The sequence below is a fragment of the Rousettus aegyptiacus genome, unplaced genomic scaffold, assembly GCF_014176215.1.
Source record: "Rousettus aegyptiacus isolate mRouAeg1 unplaced genomic scaffold, mRouAeg1.p scaffold_m13_p_14, whole genome shotgun sequence".
NCBI classification, from domain to species: Eukaryota; Metazoa; Chordata; class Mammalia; order Chiroptera; family Pteropodidae; genus Rousettus; species Rousettus aegyptiacus.
The window spans coordinates 38,975,395-38,990,340 of NW_023416289.1; the positions used below are offsets into that span (position 1 = coordinate 38,975,395).

The window sequence follows — 14,946 nt, forward strand, 5'->3', positions numbered from 1 at the left end:
AGTTACAGTGAGTGTTCTTGAAAGGAAAGGCATTTGAGTCAAATTGACACCCTCCCCCCGCCCCCAACTAGATGACTTTTATTCATAGTGCTTTCTCTCCTCTCTCAACTATCCCATACCCTTCCCCGCCCCCACCAGAAAGAATGATGGCGCTTCCTGTCTCTGGAACAGCATCCGTTCCTCTTTCCTCTCTCACAGGTTGTCAGAAGTGAGAGCTCACTTCTCACTGGCTTATTTGTTTCTCTGACGCTTCAGAGAAGGGAGGACCTGGTTGTTACTGACTCAGCTGCTCTTTCTTGCTTTGTGTGTGTGTGTGTGTGTGTGTGTGTGTGTGTGTGTGTGTGGTGTGTGTAAAAGAATAACCCTCAGGTTTCTGGTTTGAGCAGATGAGTAGTTGAAGGTGTCTAGTGGATCACTATCTACCAGTAGATAGAAGAGAAACATGTATAGGTAAGGTTGTTTATATATATATATATATATATATAATATATATATATATCGATGTAGATGTGCATATACCTGTATGTATGTGTATGTATGTGGGGGAGGGGAGAGGGAGAGAGAATTCACATCTTTATTGAAATTTTTTAAAATGTGCCCTACACACAAAAAATGGGCAATGACTATTCATTTATTCAGTTCATTTAATAGCATTTGGTGAACTGCTCTTGTGCTGTGCAGAATTTGAATCTGGCAGAAAACCACTTTGAAAAAACTCAGGAGACCATGTGAAGAACATTCTTGAACCTCCCTTTTTAGCCACACCTGCTGCCCCCCCAGCAAGGCCTGTTTGTCCTTGAGCTGAGATAGTTCTTCACCTGCTTCCTTCTTCCCATTCTGCTGCCCTCGCTCTGGTCCCAGCCACCATCTCTCCCTGGACGTCACAGCAGCCACCTCACTGTTTTCCCTGCTTCTTTTGAACACTCCTTTCCTCCAGAAGTCTCTATACCGCAGCCAGGGGGTCTTCAAAAATGTAAATCAGAATACACCATTGTCCTGCTTCCCATCATACTTAGAATAAAAAGCACGTGGCCGATGTGGCTCACAGCGCTGTGAGCTGCCACAGCTCGTAGCACGGCCTTCCCCACAGCAGTCTGGCTACGTGGGCCTCCCGCGACGTTCTTTGACTCATGTGTCCTTCTCCATCTCCTTGAATACTCTTTGTTTTTTAACTTTTATTAGAGACTTTATTACCAATCCACCAATTCAGTTTGGATGGCCTTTCGAATGTCTTTATCGAGATGTGGTCCACATGCCATAAAATTCACTCTTTTAAAGTATACAGTTCAGTGGGTTTTGGTATATTTACAAGGTTGTGCAGCCATCACTAGTATCTAACTCCAGTGTATTTTCTTCTACCAGAGAAAGAAACCCCATCACCATTAGCAATCTCTCTCCCCGGATTCCGCCCCCCCGCCCCCCAGCAACCACTGTTCTTTTTTCGCTCTCTCTAGATTTCTACCTCTCTGCCTATTCTGGATATTTAATATAAATTTTGTGACTGACTTCATTCACTCAGAGCACTTCAGTGCTCATCCGTGTTGTACATAAATCGTACTCTGCTGTCTTTATGGTTGAAGGTATTCCGTCATGTGGACGGACCATGTTTTGTGTTTCTGCTCCTCAGTTGGTGGATGTCATGGGAAATTTTTTCTCACTCTTTCTGTGGTTTCCTTCTCCTTTCTCTTTACTTCTGGGCTAGAATTCACCCTGTGGCACTTCTTGCCACTGGTATTTGCATGTGTATTTGTTTGCCTGCTTGCTTTCTTTCCCCCATTTCAGACGGCAAGCTTCTTAGGACAGGGACTGCATCGCTCTCCTCACATCTGGCACCACACCTCGCAGAGTCCTCAGAGCGGAGTAGTACTTCACGATTGTCAAATGAACAGCTCACTGTATCTCAGTTCTCGTCGACCTCCTCCTAAGGCAAAGTGACTGTAACCCCGTTCTGTGGAAGACAGTGTATCTAGCTTTCTCCCTGGTGTTGGGGAGAGAGCAAGAATCCTAAAGCATGAGGACACTTTAAATGGGTCGGGTTGCTTAGAGGGATTTCTCTGGTGTAGGACACTGTCCCATCGGTCATCTGCTTATAAGACTGCAATATTATTTGACAGTGCATTTGACTGCTAGTAGCAGAGACCAGAAATAACAATGTTGCAAACTCAGTGGAAGGTGGTTTCTCTCATGAGATGTCCAGAGAGCGACAGTCCAGGGGAGTATGGCAGCTCTGCTGGTCATTGGGAAGAGCAGGCTCCTTCTGGCTTTCTGTTTCCCCATTCCTAGCACAAAGCTTTCATCCTGAAGGTGGCTTCAGGAGCCAGAGTGACTGCTAGAGTCAAACTGATGAGCACATCTTCCGGGTGGGAATCGGGGACAGGGAAGGGTCATAAAAGTGTGTCCAGCTCTGTTTCTGGGGCAGAATTTCCCCGAAGTCCCACGACAACTAATGGCTGCCTCCTGTTGGCTGCCCAGAGCTGTGGGGGAGGCCAGGGGGTGGAGTCTTCGCTGAGCATCCCTGGAAGAAAGGGAGCGTGGCTCCTGGGTGGGCAGCTGGCCCCTGGGGGGCCTGTTTTCTGCCCGTCATACCCTGGGCCATGGCAGGCAGCTTGTGCTCATTGGCCTGGACTGTCAAGCCTCCCCCTGCCCCTCAGTGGCCAGCGTCAGGTCAGTGCCTTTCTCTGCCTGGGTCACCAGAGGGTGGATTTTGAAACTTCTCAGGGGCCTTCGGTCCAGGAAACTCACTGTGTCCAGCTCACTTTCATTGAACACTTGCTATGTGATAGGTCCTGCCCCAAGCATTTATCATGGAGTAACTTCCTTAATCCTCACAACACCCCTCTTATTATCCCTGTTTTACAGACGAGGAAACTTAGGCACATAAAGGTTAAGTAGCTATAGACGTTCTCACTGTTAATAATGGTGGTTTTTTTTTTTCATCCCTTTCAATATATTATGAATAAGAGGATTGGAAAATAAAGCCTGACCTATTTTGGTAGATTGACCACTGTTTTGTCTTTCATTTGATTAGCTGGGATGTGGAGAGTGCTTTGTGCAAAAGCGCCCAGCAGTCGAAACCACACTGACAAGCTGTTTTTATAGGAGTGCAGGAAGGGGGCTTAGCTGCTGGCCCGTCTAGCAGATGGCTGGTGACAGGAGGAAAAAGGATCCGCAAGCTATGCAGGATTTCCCCAGCCAGGGAGCCTGGGGCCAGCAGGCCACGGTGCAGTTGTGCCAGTGGCTAGGCTCGGCCTTTAAAGTCACAGTCTCCCTGACTGCTCTTAGAGTTCTATAGGGAGGTAGAGGCTGTGCCCGGTTCAGGTCCTCTGAGAATTAATTCAGGCACTAAGTCATCCCTAAATGCCTCTGATCAGCCATGCTTGGTGGAGATCTTTCCCAGAGGTCACCCACAGTTCATCTTTGAGTTGAGTGTTTTTGAGACACCTGCAGATCCACGTTAGTGGCATTTTTCAGACTCTCCAGGGTGGTGGCATGGCATGTGACTCCTGGAGCCTGGCTGGAGGAGGTGTTGGGTTAGTAATGCATTCAGCTGCAAGTATCAGAATACATGAGTGGCATTGTCACTTCAACACCTAGGAGGTTTTTTGTGACATACGGGGGTGGATGTGGCTCACAAGTTGGCAGAGTCAACACCAGTGCTGCTCTGACTCTCTGGCCCTTCTTGGCCACAAGATGTCTGCTGCACCCCCTCCCCCCATCCCCAGGAGTTCAGCCCTTCCATTCTGGCAAAGTAGTGTTCCGGGAACCCTCTCAAACCTAGGTATCACGTCCACATTCCAGGCTGGAGAATGGCAGCTGGAGAAAGCAAAGGACATTTTGTGAGGAGAGCCAACACTTTCTCCAAATCCCTGAGTGAGGCACCTTCACCTGCCCCAACGTGAAGATGTGCTGCTGTGTCGTCTTCGAGACATAGTTGTATTTGTTCTTCAGCATTTGGGTCTTTGATCCATCTGAAAGTGGTGTTTGAATGTGGAATCAGATGGGTTTCAAGGCAGGCCCATACTCTTAACCGCTGCGTTTGGAAGGTGTTGGTGGTGGTTCTGGAGCCAGACCCGCTGGGTTCAAATTCCTCTTGGCAATGCCACTTCCATCCGTGTGATCTTGAGCTTGTTAAAAGCGGGCATGCTGGTGGACCCTGCATCACAGGACTGGAATGAGGGTTAAATGAGCTGATAGTTCAAGAACTGAAAACTGCCTAGTCTGTTGTAAAATCAAAGCGAAAACCTCATGTTTCAAGTCAGAATGAGGATTTATTTGCAAAGCCACCTGGGTCTAGGAACTGGGCAGGGAATCTCAGACCCCAGTCTGTGTTGGCCATGAAGTGTGTCACTGAGGTTACTGTCTCTTCCTCTTTACAAGAATTTGCCAGCTGTTTTCTCAAAATATCTTCCAGGGTGAGTTCCCCTTACTCCATAACTTTGGCGTGTTTGGTGGCATCAGGCTGACATGGTAGCCACTTTGCTGTTCATGAAATGGCCGCGTATTTCCCTGAGCAGTTTCTCTGCAGTGTCTGGCTTCAGCCATTCCACGTGGAGCTGCTTGGGCTGAGGGCAGGACAGTTATCAGGGCCCTGGCACTTCCGAGTGAAGTCCTTAGAGCCCTGTAGCATGCTGCTTGTCTTGGGTGGGGAATGGGGACAGGAGATGAGGATGTGAGACCCTTGAAGTTAGTCACCCCGCCTTAGTCATCTCATGGGCTGAATCAGTCAATGAAAGAAACCAGGGCTGTGTGTTATTAATAGAATATAGGTTGTAAGAGAAACAAGATTAATGGCAACTGCCATATACACGTAGTGGCTGAGGGCCTAGATTTTCCCAAGGCAAAGTCCTTTCTTCATAGCAGCTTTTCCTTGTTGGCAGGCGGGTCAGGGCCATTAAACGAACAAGTGTTTTCCTGAGTCACTCTTTCGAGGACAGGTTGGGGGTGAGCGTAATGAAAGCTTCTCTAAGGAAGAATAATCGAACCTCATCATTAATAGGTGAGTGAGTCCCCGATGTCCCAGTACGAGGTGCTGCTAAAATCTAGGAAGGAGAGTGCAGCTTCGCTCTCTTTCACCTCTCATCTCAATGTCTAGATCAGCCACCTATATAGCCAGCTCACGGAGGAGAGAGGCCTGGCTGCCCCCATCAGCACTTGGTCAGGAGGGGTGCACAGGGCCAGGCCCTCTGGGAGGTTGAATGAACACTGCCCAGGCTGAGTGTTCTGCTTCAGCCAGAAAGCAGAAGAGAGTGGGTCACCCTCTCTGGGCACGGAAAGAGAAAAGCACTGGTAGGCCTGGTCCCAGCCTTGGGGCTAATAACCTGCCTGCTGGAAAAGCAGGGGCCAGCGGAACTCACGATCTCTGACGGGTCAGATTAGCCATGTCCCTTCTTACTTGGTCTTGGTCTAAAGGAGAGTGGAGAGGTGTGAGTGATGAGCCTTTCCACATGGGTCGAGATGGAAATGCAAGGGAAGACTAGAAGTGTCAGGCCCAGAAGCAAAGGAGCAGAAAGGCGCAGGTGCAGCGGCTGCCTTGGGGTGCAGAGAACAGCACCCTGCCGACTGGCCCCACGGAAGCACCTCGCACGGAGCCGTGACAATAATGCCTGCTTCCTAGGCTTTCAGTGATGATCGAAACCTCAGTATTTTTGCCAGCCTTGGATTCCCAACCTCAGACAAAATAACTTTTCCATCGTTTGTTGGTCGAATCCACAGATGCAAAGGGCTAACGGTTGAGTCAAAAGTTTTACACAGATTTTCTACTGGTTGATCAAGAGTCAGCTGTACTTTGAGATGTGATGTCGGAGATTGGTTTTCATTATGTTGATTGCGCAGTGATGGAACTTGGTCAAGCGCATCCCTGAAAGCCCATTTTATAAAACAGAAAAATGGAGGTTCTGCAGCTAAACGGGGCCGTGGAGGCCTGGGCTTGACCCACTCCCCCTGACCCTCCTGGGGACCGTGCTCAGGGGAGTTCAACGGGGGACCTCCTGGGGCTCTAGGGAGGCCCAGCTCTGCCTTCAGCTGGCTGTGGGCCCCAAACAACTCATTTAACCATTCTGAGCCTCAATTTCCATCAAGTGTACAGATTGGACTAGGTCGAAGCATCCCTCACCTAGTTCCTGTGGGCAGGAGCTTTGGAGCTCTCTGACATCCTAAGACATGACAGTATTTTTTTTTTTGGTGGTGGTGCTGAGCGGGGGAGGGGAGCTGTTGTTTTTTTTTCCTGGAGAGACATGACATCGTTTTGTTTTGTCAGCTTCTTAGAAGAATCATGTTCACCCAGACATGAAGGAGTGCTCTATTGATTTCTGAGATCCCTTCCAGTTCTGTCGGTCTGTTATTTCTGTTGTAAATGATAGAATCTCCCCAACTCAAACTGGCTTGGACTGCAAAGGGAAGTAATGGCTCCAGAACCTGAATAATCCCAGAGCTGGCCTGACTGGAGTCAGTACTTAGGTGTTCTCGTCAGGATTCTGCCCTTCTCCACTTCCGGCCTCTACCTCCCTCAGCGTCGACTTCATTCTCAGGTGCACCCCCATCCCCCCACTCCCCAGTGGCAAAGTAGCCCTCAGCAGCCCCTGTGTGGCACCACATCCTTTCGCCCAGTAATTCCAGCAAAATCCCCGGGGCCGACTCCAATCGGTCCTACGTGGACCATGTGTTTCTCCCAGAACCAGCCCATCACCATGGATGCAGGGAAGAGCCATTCAGGCTAGAAGTCGGGCCAAGATAGCCCCTCACCCCAGGTGCTCTCATCTGAGATTCTGTTTGTTGATATAAACCCTGGAAAGTGAGGCGTTCGGCCCTGTAAGTGTAACATATGTGACAGGCGGGCCAGGGCTATCGCTCTGGTGGGTGTGCCGGGACGCTGAGGCAACTCCAAGGACATCCTCCCTGGTGGCGTGAGGAGGGGCTCTGGGACATCTGAGGTTCTGGCCGAATTCCTGGCCCTGTAGCCCACTGCTTTGCTGCCATTTCCACAACTTCTTGGCATCTTTCTCTCTGTGGTAGCCCCTCCCATATACGAGGGACCCCAGACTAATGGACATCACAGCTTCCTCCTGTTGGCAGGAAGTGGATCCCCAGCTCAGAGAGACAGGCTAAGTCTTTAAAGAGCCATACCGGAGGGAAAAGGGGGTGGGGGGGGGGTGGATTGAGAGTGGCAGAAAAGTAATTTCCGTTGAAATTTAAAAGGCAGCTATTAAAATTTTGCAGGAACTTTATTGCAGGGGCTTCCTGATAGTCCCAGGAATTTTTTAAGTGGGAAGTCTGGTGATAAAGGAAACTGTTTTGGATGCTTCTGTTTCCCTCCTGCCCTGCCAAGCATCTTGCAAACCAAAATTGTTAGGACTCCAAAGACCAGCTTAGGGATGGTAGTGACCCGAGAGGCTATTTTTGAGCTTTTAAAGACTGTGTGTTTTTCTGTGTTCTCTGTTTTCTGTGTGTAGTAACTATTTCTAATTTTGTGCTTTCCTAAGTGGTTTGGTAGTGAGCTACAGGGATCGTTAAGAATTGCAGTCGCCTCTGCCCTTCTGTGTTAGTTGAGAGTCATTTCGTTGTGTGAACAGATAGAAATCCAGGTCAACTTGAAGTATTAAAGGAAATAAATGTGTGGACTCACAGCCTGGGACATTTTACCTGTATCAATGGCTTCAGGCCAGGCCCCTGTTTCCTTCCACCTCTCTGCTCTGCATTTCTCTGTGTTGGTTTTAATCTCAGACTCTTAGGCAGCTCCACATGGGTGTCCCACCATCTTAGCAGCCCCCTGTGGAAATGGTCACTTTGCCCGTAGTCCCAGCATGTGTCCTGCAACTGGTTGGTGTTTAGTAGACCCAGTCAGCCTGGCTTCAGTGTCAGGGCCACCCCGAGCCATCTCTGAGTCCAGGGCCAGGGAAGAGGGGGTGCAGCGGCTATATGTCAGGCCCGGATCACATGACTCCTCTTCCCTACCAACCCATAGGTAGCGTCATTCTCATAAGAACTCCATGGGTTGAGTGGGAAAAGTGAGGTTCGGGGGCTGACCCAGAAAGGGGAATGGATACAGTGTGAGCCAAAACAGCCATACAGAGTTCACCCCTTGCCATTCGAAGTTCACTGCATCTGAATCTGCCCCGTGCCCAACTGTTATCTTCCCTGGGAACATGCTCTACCTTTCTTAATCTCAGGCCCATGGACCCTTGAAGGGCCCTTGGATGGAGCTTAGAGGACCATGAAGTTGGCTGGGAAAAAATTACATCTTTATTTCCTCTACCATCTAACTGAAATATGGCATTTTCTTTCCTTCTGAAAGAGGGCCACAGCCACAGTTGTATTAGCTACACCTGTGACTTTGTCACTGCTAGAAATCACAAATATTTCCATATTACATTATAGTTGTTGCACATATCACAAAATATAATTACACTGTTTCCAAATTACTGTAGTTATTGGACCCACCACTGAGCTCTCTCTTGTGATTTAAAACATTCATAAAGAAGCATGTATATTACTGTATCTCACATTTGCTTGTGTTTTACAGATATTTTGATATCTGAATATAATTGGTTTCCTTCGTAATCTTGTGCATTGTGTTTTATACAATTAAAAACATGATTCTGAGACGTCCACACCCTTCTTTTCGAGACTGCTAACAAGGGTCCCTAGCATGAGCAAGATTAAGAGCCCTTTTAGCTTCTCCAGGAGCGCCTAGGGACAAGATTTTTGAAACTGTCCTGGTTCCTAGACTCGAAAGTTGGCCTGTTAGGTTTCCTTCCTGAGAGGCTTCCTGGAGGAGCTGGCTGGCATTTTGAACTCGGCCTTGGCATGCGGGTAGCATTTGGACATAGCAGTATCAGGGAAGAGGGGCAGGGAGGCATTGCCAGCCTGCGGTTAGCCCTGTCTTCGTTGACTCCCGTAAAGTGTCACCCAGCCAAGTGGTCAGGAACAGGCTCTGGAGCCAGGCTGGCTGGGTGCCTCCTTACCCATTCAGTGCCTCAGTTTCCTCATCTGCAGCATGGATGTAATAATTGTATCTATTCCTTAGCTTTATCGGGACAATGAGATGAGTTGATGCATGTCTGTTAGAGTAGAACCTGGCATGTAGGGAGGAAGTTATTATTTAATGGCCATTCTATTAGGGAGGTTCTAGGTTGTGCTCTCCGACCTCATCTCCCTGACTTAGTGCCTGGTCTAAACTAAAGTGGGATGGCGAACAGTGTAGACAGTCACTTCTTAGCCTGGTGACATTCATTTACCCGTGAAATACCCACTCAAATATGAACAACCACACTAAATATTCAAAAACATAAATTAATAATATTAAGTTCCCATGAAATAGCCATTCAAATATAAACAACTATGCTAAATATTCAAAAGCATAAATTAATAACATAAAGTTACAAGTGCTGTTTATCTGCCACTTCTCAGAATTGTCTGAAGGAAATGTCCGCATGATGGCCTACCAGCTGTCCCTGTCACTTCCTGTCCTCATCTCCCACTACTTGTCCCCTCACACACCCTGCACCCGGCACATGGGCCTCCCACTGCTCCTCACATTCTCCACATACACATGCCCGCTCCCAGGTCCTTCGCACTGGCCATTCCAGTGTCCCGGAAGGCTCTTCCCACATAGTCACACAGTTCGTGGTCTCCTGCGATCAGGTCTCCATCCTGTCCTCCGGCCTCCTCTGACCACTCTGTGAAGTAGCGGCCACATGACTCCTCACTCTGCTCCCTGATTTCGTATTGTGTTTGTTTTTTGTCTTCCTCCCCTACTAGAATGTCTGCTCCCTAAGGACAGCGATTTTGTCTTGGTCACTGGTGTCACCTCAGTGCCTGATACAGAGCAGGTGTTCAGTAAATATTCATCAAGGGAGTGAATTTGCAAAAGACAGATGGATTTTGCAGCAGGAAGGCTCCAGTCGGCCAACAACCTAACCTCGTTTTTTCCCTCTCTATAGATGCACAGAGTTTGGTTTTGACATTGACTCTCCTGGGACCCTCAAGGGACACTAGAGTCCAGAACATACTAAGGGTAAGTACAGTGTGGCTATTTGTTTGCTTAAATTTTAAAAGCTGGTACACCTGAGCCTATTTATTATTTGTAAAAAAATTATTCAGAAGAGTATCAAGGGAAGATGGGAGTCTCCTTCACTGCCCTTCCCTACACCCATAAGTCTCAGTATCCCTCAGGGGTAGTTCTGGTCGGTGGTCGGGTGGATGTCCTATCTGATCTCTTCCCACCCGTGAACATTCCTACTTATGTGTATAGACTTACTATTTTAGTTCAGCGGTCCCCAGCCTTTTTGGCACCAGGGACCAGTGCTCCTAAGAGAATCTAATGCCTGATGATCTAAGGCGGAGCTGAGGTGGTGATGCCAGAGCTGGGGAGCGGCTGCAAATACAGATGAAGCTTCACTCACTCACCTCCTACTCTGTGGCCTGGTCTGCGACCCCAGGGGTTGGGGACCCCTGTTTTAGTTTGCAATGTAAAGAACAAAGCCATGCCATATAGATGCCCCTCCAGCAGTAACCCCGCCATCCCTAGCAGTGGTATGTATACCTTAGAGATCTTTGTTGATAGCGGTTAGTGTGTCATACTTTTTTTTTAACTTTTTAAACTCAATTTTTAAAATTTACACAAAGTAACATTCACTCTTTGGTATCCACAGTTTTTTTCAAGTTTCGGCAAGTGTACGCAGTTGTGTAACTGTCACCACAGTCATGATGCAGAATAGCATCATGCGGAGGTGGCGTTTCCACAAGGGCAGAAATATAGTGTAGGTATTTATACATAATCAAAATATGTGAATATGGTAAATACCTATAATATAAAGGTATTGAATATGTTATGTTTGAGTTTCTGGATGTTTGCTCGGGAATACCCTCTCATTTCTTTGAGACAGATTTTTAGGGCAGCGGGCCTCAGGGTATGTGGCATTCCAGTTGGTAGTGGGGCCTCCCTAAGTGAGGGCTCCAGCCTTCGTGGGCAGGGTGCAGCGAGGGTGCTTGGTCTGACCCTCAAAGCACCGAGCGACCCTGACAGTGTGGAAAGTGGAGAGTGGCAGGTTCTGATGTCCATACTCCAGGCGCAGGTTGTGACACTGGCCCAGCTGCAGGGACCCATCATTTGGGTTTTGGGGACTGAGCGAACCAGACAGTAACTTCTCTCTTGGCTGTTTTTTTGGGTTCATCACACTCCTTCATCCAGGCCTAAGGCTCTGCTTGGTGGGTACCAGGAGCTTGTTCATGGGCCTGTGGGGGCCAGATTTCCATCAAAGGTATTCCTTATTAATATTTTTACTTTGAAGGCGTTTTAGACCTACAGAGAAGTTGCAAAAATAGCTCACATATACCCTTCACCCAGCTTTCTCTCATATTCCTGTGTTGTATAAGTATAGCATAGCGATCAAAACCGTGAAATTAACACCGGTCCAGTACTATGAACTAAATGACAGACTTTAGTCAAATTTCCCTAGTTTTTCCACTGATGTCCTTTTTCTGTTCTAAGAACCTACCCAGGATCCCATACTGCATTTAGTTGTCATATCTCCATAATCTCCTTCCATGTGTAACGGTTTCTCAGTCTTTCCTCTTCTTTCGTGACACTGCGAGAAGACTGCTCTCATATTTCATAGAATGTCTCAGTTTGGGTTTGTCTGGTGTTTTCTCAAGACTAGATGGAGGTTATGCTTGATGTGGCACAACAGCACAGAGGTCATGCACCCCCCCGGTGAATCGTGCCGGGGGCTCCGCGGTGTCCATGTGTCTTATCACTGGTGGTGTTAACCTGGATCACCTGGCTAAGTTGCTGTCTGGGTTTCTGCTCCGTAAAGTAACTGAATTTCCATTCGTAATTACTGTGTATCTTGGGAGAGGTATTTCGAGAGTACGCTCATTTCTCCTCAGGCTTCCACTAATTTTGGAATGCCTTGGTGAGCTGACTCTTGCCTGTGACAGTTACTACTGTGAAATAGCCCTAATGGTGATCTCTTTATGCTCCTCATTCCTTCTACATTTAATTGTCCACATAATTAATTCTGTAGGGAGGTTTGTTTTTTCTCCCTCATTTATTTGTTATTCAGTTCTTAACATATATCTGGATGGCCTCACAGATATTCATTTTAATCTGGCATATTCCTTCTGTGTGGTACAAGTTCCTGAGTTCTAAGTGACTTTCTAGAGTCGCCTCTCAAACGTCAAGAGAACCAGCATTTTTCTACATGGTAACTGGCAACATAGGGAACTGGGAAGCAGGAGATGGGCTTCATTTGTTCATGCATTTGTTTCCTCTGTCCCTGAACACATGTGCGTGTGAGCACCAACTTGTGTGTTCTGGACCTTGGGGATTCAGGAGTGAACAAAATAGACAAAGCCTTTCCCCCGACATTCTACTGGAGGACAAAATTAGGTAAACAAGTTAGCATAGGAGAAGGTGTGTGGGGATAAGTACTCCAGGTGGGTAAGGCAGGAAGGGGACTGATTGGCAGTAACCAGGGGTGGTTTTAGACAAGGCCATCCGTACAGGCAGCCCGCAGACGCCCTGCGCGGGGGGAGGAGGGCAGGGGCCTGGCCGCGTCCTTCCTCCCCCCGCCACCCGCCAGTGGGAGATCCAAACCAGTCACCTCACTTTGGGTCAGGGTTTGGGGATATGGGATTGTGGCAAACAGGAAAATGTGTCCCTCACTCTGAAGGGCAGTCCCCGCTTACCTGTAGCTCTTCGGTGTCCTGTGGAAATGCCAAGTGTTGCCAGGTCTTTTCATATTCTCCCCCCAAAAGACAAAAACGAGGAATTTTTCCTAGTCTGTTGAACCCAAATCATGTTATAGCAGATAATTTTTACTGGTATGTGGATGGATATATTTTGTTTTCATTGTATTTATTTCTTAAGATACCTTTATAGCAAAAGATTTCAATTTTGCATTTTTGTGGTAATATAGATTCCTTTTAAAATATGTGTATATATATTTAAATGTAGAAGTGAGGCAATTTACAGAATATGTTAAGTAAATAATTGTACAGATGGGACATCGATGCAGCTGAAAAGGAAGGTAGAACATGACCAGGCTTTGGGAAACACGGGCCTGGCTCGGCCATCTGCTCCTTCTCCTCTAGCTCTGGGGCTCCTAGCCGGGAAGCTGAACTGAGGCCGGCAAACCATCACCATGGGCTTGTGCCCTGAGCCATTTGTGTCACGGTGGGTGCATCAGCCAGGAATGCTTTCAGCTGCAGGGACATGCAGCCCATCTGCCAGCAGCTTAAACAAGGATTGACTTCTCTCCCATCACAGCAAACTTGGAGGGTCTTGGCTGCCAACTCAGTTTGAAGGCTGAGTGATGTTTGGGCTGGAACCCCTTCGATTCACTTGGCCTCCCCTCATGGTTGTGAGGCTGCGGCTGCAGCTGTAACCAGAACAGGAAGAAGGAGGGTCAACCCCAGCAGCACATGTTTTTTGCTTCTGGACCACTTACGCACTCTCAGAATCCCCCACCCCCCAGAAGATTCCACTTATACCTCATTGGCCAGAAATGTGTCACGTGTCTTCCCATCGCCCCAAGAAGGGTGGGAAATGTCATTTGACTTCTCAGCCTCTCTTGAGGAGGAAGCCAGAGAAAAAGGGAATTGAGCGTGTCAGCTGGGTTAGCAGCCAGCAGTGTCTGGCTCCACAGGGGAAGAAAAACAGTAGTAATTAACATTAGTGGGTGCTCACTCCGTGCCAGACCGTGCTGTAAGCACTTTACACGCGTGATCTCGTTCAGTCCCTACACCCAGCCTGTGGAGTTGCTGCTGTGAACTCCCCATAGGAATGACTTCGAAACTGAGGCCCAGAGTGGTGAAGTCACTTGCTTAATAGAGGAGCCAGGGTGAGAACCTTGCAGTCTGTCCCCAGAGCCTGGCTCTTGGCCACTGTACTTTGTTGCCTCCTCAGAGGTCCTGGGTGCCCAGAGGGCTAGCTGCCTGGCCTCACTTTAGATCCTTCTAGCAAGGGAGAAAGGAGGGCTGCGTATTTTGCTCTGGAGAAGTTTTGATCATTTAAAAACCTTTCTTGTGAGGCACATCTGCTCTGTGTGACTACCTCTCACTGGTTCTGGTCCAGTCCTGGTGAGCAGCACCAGCCACTTGTCTTCCTGGCAACCCCTCGGTGCCTGCACATATCCGAGAACACTTCTCCTGGCCTTCCTTTTCCAAGCAAATCACACTTGTGCTTTTAATTATTCCCAGAATGAGGCTTCCGGCCTTGGGGTTCTTCCTTTCTTGGGGTTCTATGGGTCGACTCAATGCACATTTAACATGTGCCTCCCCTGCTCCCACCCCCGTCGTGCCGAGGTATGGGTTAGGCGGGCCCAGGCTGGGAGGGCCCTGCACTCATGGCCTCTTCGTCCAGTGAGGGAGGTAGACCTTCGCTGACGGCCCAGAGATGTCAGGGCTGTGGCAGGGGTAGACCAGGGGGTAGTGGGGGCCCAGAAGAGGTACCCAGCCCCATTTGGGGGTCAGGGAGGGCCCCTAGAAGCATGTTTGGGTCTTAGAGGAGGAACAGACGTGCATAAAGGAGCAGGTTCCCCTTCTTTTTCCACCTCCCTTTTTTAAGTGAAACTCACAATGGTTCTCCTTTCTGAACTCCAGTCCCTGCCTCTGTTTGGACTTGGGTTTTCATCCATCCATCCATCCATCTATCCATCCATCTATCCAACAAACAAATGCTGAGCAGACGTATGCTGTTTCCCGGTCCTGTGCCGGGACAGGGCCGACGGGAACGCCCTCCTGGAGAGAGTGCAGTCAACCCTGTGCAGAACAACACAGATTTGAACTGCGCGAGTCCAGTTATACAAGGATTATTTCCAGTAAATACTGTCAATATATTTTTCCTTCCTTGTGATTATCTTAACATTTTCTTTTCTCTGGCTTACTTTATTATAAAAGTACAGTATATGATACATATAACAATATAAAATATGTGTTTATCAACTG

The 14,946-nt window shown here is 48.3% G+C and overlaps 1 protein-coding gene across 4 annotated transcripts in view; it reads left to right on the plus strand.

Moving 5' to 3' along the window:
• Positions 1 to 14,946, plus strand: part of SIPA1L3 (signal induced proliferation associated 1 like 3) — a 215,495-nt gene that overhangs the window by 78,316 nt on the left and 122,233 nt on the right. For all 4 annotated transcript variants that reach the window (XM_016165239.2, XM_036231607.1, XM_016165240.2 and 1 more), the window contains exon 2: positions 9,939 to 10,012. The gene's annotated coding sequence lies outside the window, so the exon portion shown is untranslated. The remainder of the gene's footprint in view (positions 1 to 9,938; positions 10,013 to 14,946) is intronic.